At 34.4% G+C, this 11441-nt stretch overlaps 2 protein-coding genes across 4 annotated transcripts in view; both read left to right on the top strand.

The window, feature by feature from the left end:
- Positions 1 to 11441, top strand: part of LOC127880999 (violet-sensitive opsin-like) — a 66952-nt gene that overhangs the window by 30558 nt on the left and 24953 nt on the right. The window lies entirely within an intron of this gene.
- Positions 3561 to 11441, top strand: part of LOC127881000 (sex peptide receptor-like) — a 69250-nt gene continuing 61369 nt past the window's right edge. The window contains exon 1 of one of the 2 annotated variants that reach the window (XM_052428570.1): positions 3561 to 3586. The gene's annotated coding sequence lies outside the window, so the exon portion shown is untranslated. Of the gene's footprint in view, positions 3587 to 10532; positions 10559 to 11441 lie in introns of those variants that run through there. The other variant, XM_052428568.1, reaches the window with a different exon arrangement.

The raw sequence follows: 11441 nt of genomic DNA, 5'->3' as shown, positions 1-11441 counted from the left end.
TTTTATTTTGAATCAAGACGATCGAGCTGAATTATCGAATCATAAAAAATATGATTCCGGGGACTAGTGCAAATTGAAGAGGATTGTAAAAACTTTCTAAAGGTGCAAAAAAGTGATTTTTGATAAACAGTGGACTTATTACGATCTGGCTCTAACCCCTCGATAAAGACATTTGTTTTTCATCTATTGACTTTATGCAAATGTTTTTCTCATAGCGGTTATGTTTATTGATTGGAAAAAAAGTTTTCTCTCCTGCTTGTAGAGCTCATGTGTATATAAGTTTCTTTTATATTTCAGCAACCATTTTCTAACGATGATGTTTTCTTCTTTTATCCGTGTATTTTATTGCAATTTAAAACATGTTTTTTTATGTTCATACAACAACTCGGAGACTAAAGTGTAATGTTCATAACAAATGTAATTGCGAACTCTTTATGTAAATCAATCACAATCGTACATTATAACCAACACGAAACTTATTGATGATCAATCATAGGGAACACCTGCGAATCCCTTCCATTTAGAACATGTAACCTAACGCTTTGAATGTGAGTCTTCGACAAGAGATGCAAAAATGTTTACTTAAAAGACATGTAGGATGGCACGTCGCTAATTAATTTTTGCCGAACGAGAGCTCTATCTACCATATCTGGGTGTCAAGGACGGATAGGTCAGTTGGTAAATCACGACAAAGCCAGGTCAGGTTCATCGTAATAGCGAGTACGGTCAAAAACACTTACGTGAATATAAATCATTCCATCAAATTATGGAGAGGGCCCTTCGATGATGTTGGTATAACTCTAGGCCCAATCCATTTGTATACATGTACTTCAAACTGTCTATTATATGTTGTTTGTGGATGAATGTGTATATACAATAAAATATGTTTAAACTAATATTAATCATTTAACAATTTCTTTTCGCCTAACGCCGGTTCGAAAAAAGTAATGCGATTTGAGGGAAGTAATTACTGCAAGACGTTTGTTAATTCGTAACTGCGATTACCCATCTTTCCGCACAGTAATTTACAGTTAACAGTTTTTCAATGCAGCTGAAACTAGGTAACCCGACAGTCGATTCACCTGTGCAGGTTTTTGCAAACCAAGGCCGTTACCTAATATATGTGCAGATCCTTTGCAGCCACACGTAGCATATTCAAACACGTGAAACGTGTGAGCGCGTTCCAATGTTTTGTAGGAATATTCATACAGGATGGAGCGAACTTAGCCAAATAATTTTAATAGAGACGTGTTATACCGTAGATTATCGAGAGGACTGTCTGGTTAACTGGTGGAATGTTTAGAAAAGGTAAAATTCGGTATTGTATTGGTAATTTTGTAAAAACAACTCAAGTCGATGTTTTTCAGCACCTAATATTGCTTTATGGTTAGTTTAGATATGATTTGTCATGTTAAAAAGGACTACGTTTGGCTATAATGTCTGGGTAACATAAAACAGTCAAGTTCACAATTTAAAAAAAACACAAATCAGAGGAGTAGGATAAATTTGTCATATCATATTTGACCCCGTTCATTTCGAACGAACAGATGTATTATTTCCTAAACCTTCTGATACATTACACAACTTAGCACATTGTGTAGCGTCAATTTATGTTGAAGACGTCACAGTGTGAAAACAAGTCTTGCTATTAAAACTGGCGACTATGTTTGGGATTAGTCAGAGACATGAATAACAATCCAAAGTTCTAATCAAATTGAATAACTCAAATTAAATATTACCATCACTTCAGATTACTTCAATTAGTTATGTTCAATTACAAAGTAGTACAACCAGATAAATGACGAGAACTATTTTATTTCAATCTTATTTGATCAATTATCTTACATACATTTTTTTTTCAGGAAATTAATGTATTTTCTTCTGTCGATCTATATATAATTCGAAGGTGACCTACTGCATTTACACAGACATCATTTTGTGCAAGCGAGACAACATACTGGCTGAATGGGTTTTTCGAAAAGAGTTGTACCCCATACATAAAGGTTTATCTATTTAGTAGTATTTACATATGCATGGTTCTATGATGGAAGTGTTTTCAATTATCATAGGTTATAAAGATGTAGCTACAAAGTATATATAAATTATATTATAACAGCTGTTTGCAACAGATCACAATAATACGTGCTTAGGTCTGTATTTTTTTGTATGTTAACTTTCAACGTCCGGTTATTGCTAAATAAGTAGAAATACAAATTGGCCTTGCTCTGTTAAAAGGGGGTTACATAAATGTGCGTAAAGTGACGTCCCTGATTAGCCTGTTTAGTCCACACAGGCTAATCAGGGACGACACTTTTCGCCTAAACTGGATTTTTTTCCAATAAGAGACTTTCTTTTAACGAAAAATATCATAAAAGCAGAAAGTGTTGCCCCTGATTAGCTTGTGAGGAGTGCACAGGCTAATCTGGGACGACTCTTAACGTACAATCAGTAAACCTCCTTTTCAAAGAGCAAGGCCCAAATAGTTTTATATCAATTTTTATTGCATGCCATGGCATATTCGTTTTTAATAACGAAGATAAGAATACACAAAATCAATATATTTAATTTTGTTACATTAGACTTTTATAGCAAATTCGACCAATATTGTTCCATAAAATATATCTTAAGTTTAGCCTTTACCTACGAGTGTATGTGTAGACAAGCTCAGCAGTCGTTTAAAATATTGAATGCGTTTGAGATGAACTTTGAAGAAAGAAACCAAACAAAAACTAGGTCGCAAATTTGACTCTTTTGACCGAATTAAATATAAACCTTCAAGTTATCAGAAGTGCATCATGCCATCTTCGTATTGTATGCTAGTGTTTACGTATTCCAACATCTGTCATGTGTCTCTGAGTAATTTGTTGTTGTTGTTTTATAAACTCAACACGCATTTCCATATTTGTATTCATATCGTAAAACGCAACCAATCAGAGAAGTCTTAGAAGTACTACCGCGTTTCTACGGAATACCGTAAGAGCCATCGTGGTTACACATTAAAATCAAGAGTGCGAAAGTGCGATAGGACGATGGCGACAATGCGATAGTATGATGGCGACAATGCGATAGTACAATGGCGACAATGCGAAAACGCGATAGCACGATGGCGACAATGCGATAGTACAATGGTGACAATGCGATAACGCGATAGTACGATGGCGCCATCGTACTATCGCATTGTCGCCATCGTACTATCGCGTTGTCGTAATGTCGTCATCGTATTATCGCATTGTCGCCATCGTACTATCGCACTGTCGCTATCGTATTGTCGCACTGTCGTCATCATATTATCGCACTATCGCCATCGTACTTTCGCACTGTCGCCATCATATTGTCGCACTGTCGTCATCGTACTATCGCAATATCGCATTGTCGCCATCGTACTATTGCACTGTCGCCATCGTATTGTCGCACTTAATGTGTAACCACAATGGCCCTAACGGTATTCCGTACGTATCACATGACCGAGTTATCATTTTAAAATTCAGGAAGCTAACAATGTAAGCCTTAAATTGATATGCTGCAGAGGCAAACTGTCAAGTCGACGGGGATGTATGTGGCATGACAGGCGGAATATTTTACACTGGTTGGTTGCATTTATTTTAAAAATAAATTATAGCAGCAAGCTTTCGTCAATCAAATGTAATACTATATTCCTATAAAATTTAAACATAAAAGCAGTCATATTAGCATATGTGTTATTTATTGTTATGTGGCTATGGAAAGTTTAATGACAAAACTTTTAAAACAATTCTAAAAGTACGCTTGAAGCGTTTGAAAATAGGTTTGTTCTTTTGCAACAGTAAAAACTGAAATTCTTGTAACACAAGAAAGACGTGTATTAAACCCGAAATTCGCAAATAGATAAATAACAATAGATTGCTTTTGTAGCGTTCATTACAGCAAAGGTTAAATGATTATTTGAAATTTATTTGCTGTTTACTTTTGGTAGCAGTAATTGTGATTTTATTACAAAATTGAAAACGAAACATGAATAGGTAACAATTACTAAGACGAATGTTAATAGTTGCAATCATCGCAATTACGTATTTTATTGTAAGAGAATAAATGTCGTAGTGTCGGCATCGAAAGAAAGCCTTAGCATAGTAAAACTACGGTATAACTTTCTGCATACTAATTGTTTAATTGTTCTTGCTCTACCAATTAAGATAATCTATCTAGATGCGAGGGTCTCATTTTAAGTATGTGTTAAGTTTTACCGTCGTTATTTAATGCTAATGCTTGCTTACGATACCGACACGACGACATTTATCTCTCACAATAAAATACGTTCATGTCCTCCAAACTATTTTGCATACCACTAATTCTTGACTGTACATGCTTCTTTATCCAGGTGCTGTGAGGAGTTCGATACAGCGTTAAAATGACGACCAAGACGCCATGGAATACGTCACAAATCACCTACAAATCACCTACCGAGAATGGTTCGTCGTCATTGAAAACATCTGTCTCATAAGTTATGACGATGTCTTCACATTTGTTGGAGATTTCGACTGCATCATTTCCCACCGCTTCGGTTGATTACAATGATCCAAAAGGCTCTTTAGATAACACGGTTTTTGGTTAAAACGGAAATGAAATGTCAGCTAACGATTCCTATTATAATCAAGACTATGAAGAACCAATTTATGAGGACTACATTTACGAAGCATTTGCTCACCGTTCTGTTCATCATTGAACTTCGAAAGACCAAATTAGTCGGAGCAGCTGGCAGCCGAGAACAGGTTGCTCGACGAGATTCAGAAAACATACGAATAACGAAAATCGTTATTTCAATCTTAATCGTCTTTCTGTTACCGGAAATTCCTTACGGAGTATTTTTGATGATGTCCGTAATAAATAAACACAAAAATGCAGCTTTTGAATTGGAAATAAACCGAGCAATTCATGCGGCGTACGAGATAGCTCTGGTCGTCTCCTTCCATGCCAACTTCTACATCCTCACATTTCTGAACAGGCGATTTCGCTCAGGACTGAAACGAACAGTCCTTTATCCGATTCGACGGGCCATGGGCGACAAATACAGATGGTCGGTGTCTTCAGGCAGTCCCAACAGCAGAACAACAGCGCAATCAAGTTTGGTATCAAGGTCAGCGACTCGTCTACGTTCGATGGACCATCAAAACCTTGGCAGAGAGGCGCAACAAATTTCACAAACGGACAGCCTAGACCATACGGAGACAACACTTAGGAACGGTAGCAATTCTATTGACAGTCAGTGACAACATTACAGGAGTACATATATGTGCTAAATCGACATTTTGACCATTATACATTACGATTGCAAAGAATGCTAAATTTCTTAATGGCGTAAAGTTTGAATTGTCTGTAAGTTGTAAAGTAAAGATTGAATGGACGGAATTCCGCTAAGTACTAAAGTTTTACTATTGTGGTAAGGTACTTTCTGTAGAAAGTTGGCAATGATACAAAGGATGTGTTTTGTGCTATTTTAGCATAGTTTAATAATCAAACTTTTATATATAACAATATACGATCTTATTTTTTATTTAACATGTACACGCAAAAGATATGCCTAATTTTTGCTATAACGTTGATGCAAAATATATTGGCAAACATGTCTAAGCAATTCATAAATGTATCAGCTTTGTAATGTATTACGCATGTTTAACTTGATAACTAAACTATAATGCATGTTAAGTTAATAATGCAAACATATAATGAAAACGCTCTGTGTTTAAACTCGTATGCTGAAGTGTTTTATGTAATAACGATTACGTTCTTCGGTGCACCAAATTCTTACAAATGAACACCACACAGCATATGCTTGTCGTTTGGATTGTTAGGACTAATGTTGTTCATATTCAGTCTTGTTTTACATTTTCCACGTCATATTTAAAAATAAAGTAAATCTATTGTATATACCTTACAGTTAATATTGTTTACACAAGAACAATTATGCTAAAATAAATCATAGGGATATATACCACGTTTTTATAATTATGAAATTATTTAATATAATTTTAATATTTATTCATTCATTATAGTCATTATATCAGTTAATAAAACAATATTCATTTTTGTTTTTGTTGCTTTTTAATTTTCAGTCGTTTATACATGTATTTCATCCACAGCATGGTCATACATTAACATAAGCAAAGTACGGAAAAAGTACTTTTTCCAAATAGATGTACACAAACTTATCACTAGTACCAGTTCTATGTTCAGACAGGTGTAGCTGTACATTATAGAAAAATGGGTTCTAATATTGCTCACACTATACGATTTAAACAACACTCATTTTTAGAAAAGTTATGTTCCATGACTGTTAGGCAGCCTCGATAACAAAAACGAAAAACCACACCAATGAAAATCTTTTATTTTGATTTCGATAATAAATTAAACGAATTTGGTTTTTAATGCTTCATTGAATTCTTAGTTTTCTTTTTATCATAGTATTAGTCCATCTGATGACAATCATTGAATTTCAAATAAATATTAAGAGTTTGGTTATACTTTTGACTTGATGAGAGGGACGTTAATGACACTGAATCGGTTACTTAAAGATACCGTCAACCACGAATGACGAAAAAAAGAAAAGTTCTAAAGTACCCGCATTTTTTAACAATTATTAGTTTATATTGATTAAGATATCACGACTGGTATATTACATTACTTGAAAAATAAAGTTGTTAAGTTTTCATATTTTCAGTATATTCGGTAATAAATTTTAAAGGTTACCGGTACCAGGTAACTACCAGTTAACGCCAGTAGATTGATCATCATCGTCACGTGGTTAACCCAGGAATGCAAACTGTGCATGCGTAGTGAATTGTATATATTTTAAATATAAAATGATCGATCTACGTGTGTTATTTATAGTGTGTATATTGTTATGTCACCTATTTTCGCGATGTAATTTCGATTTCAAATCACGAAATTGTATTACCGAATATACTGAAAATATGAACTTTTTTTCAAATAATGTAATAACGGTACCTTTATGGATTTTAGATGTTAAAACATGTTGCTATGATGTAGCCTAACGACCATGCCAATCTGTAGAAAAAAAATTTCACAACATATTTGAACGTGTTCCAGCGAAATACAATACATAATTATGTTTGGCAAGAGGCTTAAATGATTTAAACAATTTTAATACAAAGCATGAATATAGGGAAAATGCAACTCGATTGAAATTATGTTGATGATTTTTTTTAAATATATTACATATTGGTATCAAATTGTTTGTTTTGTTAAATCAGATTCGATTTTACTAAAAATGCTTACTTTATATAGATTCCGAGTAATATGATCATCCTCAACACATGACTGATCTAAGAACTTCCTATTGACCATGATATGAAAAATATATCAGGCAACGTTATATCAGGCAGATATCAATGCGGTGTTGTGATAAAAGTTTCTTTTATTTGCAGAAACCATTTTTTTAAATTGATGTTCTCTTCTTTTATCCGTGTCTTTTATTGCAATTTAATAAAGTGTTGTTTTTTTTGTTAGTTTTGTTTTCATACAACAACTCGGAGACTATAATGTTATGTTCTTAATAAATGTAATTGCGAACTCTTTATGTAAATCAATCAATCGAACATTATAAACAACACGAAACTTATTGATGATCAATAATAGGGGACACATGCGAATCCCTTCCAATTAGGACATGTAACCTAACGCCTTGAGTGTGAGTCTTCGACCAAAGATGCAAATGTGTTTAATAAAAAATAATATAGGATGACACGTCGCTAATGCATTTTTGTCCAACGAGAGCTCTTCCTACCATATCCGGGTGTCAGGACGGATAGGTCAGTTGGTAAATCACGACACAGCTATGTCAGGTTCATCGTAATAGCGAGTACGGTCAAAAAAACTTATGTGAATATAAATCATTGAACAATTTCTTTTCGCCTTACGCCGGTTCGAAAAAAAGTAATGCGATTTGAGGGAACTAATTACTGCAAGATGTTTGCTAATTCGTAACTGCGATTACCCATCTTTCACACAGCAATTTTAGGTAAACATTTGAAACTATGTAACCCGGCAGTCGATTCACCTGTGCAGGTTTTGGCAAACCAAGGCCGTTACCTAATATATGTGCAGATCCTTTGCAGCCACGCGTAGCACATTCAAACACGTGACAAGCGTTAGCGCATTCCAATGTTTTGTAGGAATAATCATACAGGATGGAGCGAACGTGTTACACCGTAGATTATCGAGAGGACTGTCCGGTTAACTGGTAGACTATTTAGAATAGGTAAAATTCGGTTTTTCATTGGTGATATTGTAAAAACAACTGAAGGCGATGTTTTTCAGCAACTTATATTGCTTTAGGTTACGTTTAGATATTATTTGTTATGCTAAAAAGAATTTTGTTTTGCTATAATGTCCGGGTAACATAAAACAGTTTACAATAAAACACAAACACAAATCGGAGGAGTAGGCTGTCATATCATGTATGGCCCCGTATTTTTAAGAACAGAACAAAACCATTTTTTCCTAAACCTTCTTATACATTATAAAACTTAGCACATAATGTCGCGTCAATTTATGTTGAAAACGTCATTGTGCCAAAAAAAGCTTTGCCATAAAAACTGGCGAGGATGATTATGTGTGTGATTGAATCAGAAACGTGAGTAACACTCCAAAGTTCTATTGATATTGAATAACTCAAATTTAATATTACCATCACTTCAATTATCTTATATACATTTTTTCAGGAGCTGGATGTATTTTCTCCAGTTGTTAATTTGATTTATATATATTTCGAAGGTGACCTACTGAAATTACGCAAACATCATGTTGTGTCAGCGAGAAAAGCGAAACAGCATATAGTCTGAATGGGTTGTTCGAAAAGAGTTGTACCTCATACAATTTACATTATGCATGGTTCTAAGATGGGATGTTTTGAATTATCATAGTTTATATATATATAATACGTGTTTATGTCTAAATTTTGTACGTAATATATCAACATCAGTGTATTACTCAATAAGGAGAAATACAAAATGACCCCGCTCTGTTAAAAGGGCGTTAAATGAATGTGCGTAAAGTGTCGTCCCAAATTAGCCTGTGTAGTCCGCACAGGCTTATTAGGGACGACACTTTTCTTTGAACGAAAAATATCATAAAAGCGGAAACTGTCGTCCCTGATGAGCTTGTTCGTACTGCACAGGCTTCTCTGAGACGACACTTTAAGCACATGCATTAAACCCCCTTTTCACAGAGCAAGGCACAAATGGTTTTATCTCAGTTTACGAAGTATTTTTTAATATCTTATTGCATGCCATTGCATATTCGTAATCAATATATCACTCTGTACACACTATAGAGGCCACATAATGGACAATTGTTCAGAACAAAAAAAAACATCATTATTTGTTTGTATGATTTACATGTAGATACTTTTTGTTTGTTTTTTAGGAAAACGATATCACTTGGTTATACAATATAAGCATGTTGTCATTGATTTCCAAGCGTTTACAATACTAATATTACACACGGCTTGTTACTGTCATGGTGACTTTTCGTTTAAAATATGTCAGAAATTATTCGTCTTCAAAGCCTACTTAACTTCAATAAGAATGTTTTTGACTTTTTATATCACATTTCAGAATAACTAATGTATGACGAATATCGATAAATTGTTACTGTGGTCAGAACAAAAACAACACCATTGTCGGTTATTCTTATTCATATAAGAATATATTAGCTCACAATAATTGTATTTCTATGTAAACCGTGCAAAGCGAGTGCACAGAAAAAAAGAATGTTTACATAATGTGAACTGCTCTTAGTACAGCTGATAACAGAGCACGTATTTTAGTATATTTAAAAAGCTTAAATGACGTGTGTTGTGATGTTGTTGCTGAACAAGCCTTCATAGCGGTACCTGATGTCACAATGGCGTTTCCATTTGTTTATATTTTGTCATTGATGTGTGTGTGTGTGACATTTACAATATCATGACTGATGGTAATATTATTTTATTTCGTTTTGTAGCAGCAAGTTGACGAAAACTAAGACAAACAATGGACTATGGTGAAGTACAATTACAATAACTCGAGCTGGCGATTCCTCGAAAACTGACGATTAAAAGATTAAAAGAAGTCCCTAACATTTTCCTTGAATTTTATATATACAAATACCCGCAATAACTTAAATATATCGAATGTGTCCCTTTCATTATCATCATCGTATTATCGCATTGTCGCCATCGTACTATCGCACTGTCGCTATCGTATTGTCGCACTGTCGTCATCATATTATCGCACTATCGCCATCGTACTTTCGCACTGTCGCCATCATATTGTCGCACTGTCGTCATCGTACTATCGCAATATCGCATTGTCGCCATCGTACTATTGCACTGTCGCCATCGTATTGTCGCACTTAATGTGTAACCACAATGGCCCTAACGGTATTCCGTACGTATCACATGACCGAGTTATCATTTTAAAATTCAGGAAGCTAACAATGTAAGCCTTAAATTGATATGCTGCAGAGGCAAACTGTCAAGTCGACGGGGATGTATGTGGCATGACAGGCGGAATATTTTACACTGGTTGGTTGCATTTATTTTAAAAATAAATTATAGCAGCAAGCTTTCGTCAATCAAATGTAATACTATATTCCTATAAAATTTAAACATAAAAGCAGTCATATTAGCATATGTGTTATTTATTGTTATGTGGCTATGGAAAGTTTAATGACAAAACTTTTAAAACAATTCTAAAAGTACGCTTGAAGCGTTTGAAAATAGGTTTGTTCTTTTGCAACAGTAAAAACTGAAATTCTTGTAACACAAGAAAGACGTGTATTAAACCCGAAATTCGCAAATAGATAAATAACAATAGATTGCTTTTGTAGCGTTCATTACAGCAAAGGTTAAATGATTATTTGAAATTTATTTGCTGTTTACTTTTGGTAGCAGTAATTGTGATTTTATTACAAAATTGAAAACGAAACATGAATAGGTAACAATTACTAAGACGAATGTTAATAGTTGCAATCATCGCAATTACGTATTTTATTGTAAGAGAATAAATGTCGTAGTGTCGGCATCGAAAGAAAGCCTTAGCATAGTAAAACTACGGTATAACTTTCTGCATACTAATTGTTTAATTGTTCTTGCTCTACCAATTAAGATAATCTATCTAGATGCGAGGGTCTCATTTTAAGTATGTGTTAAGTTTTACCGTCGTTATTTAATGCTAATGCTTGCTTACGATACCGACACGACGACATTTATCTCTCACAATAAAATACGTTCATGTCCTCCAAACTATTTTGCATACCACTAATTCTTGACTGTACATGCTTCTTTATCCAGGTGCTGTGAGGAGTTCGATACAGCGTTAAAATGACGACCAAGACGCCATGGAATACGTCACAAATCACCTACAAATCACCTACCGAGAATGGTTCGTCGTCATTGAAAACATCTG

This window comes from Dreissena polymorpha, chromosome 5 (assembly GCF_020536995.1).
Source record: "Dreissena polymorpha isolate Duluth1 chromosome 5, UMN_Dpol_1.0, whole genome shotgun sequence".
NCBI classification, from domain to species: Eukaryota; Metazoa; Mollusca; class Bivalvia; order Myida; family Dreissenidae; genus Dreissena; species Dreissena polymorpha.
This window is presented reverse-complemented; position numbering and strand designations above follow the sequence as displayed.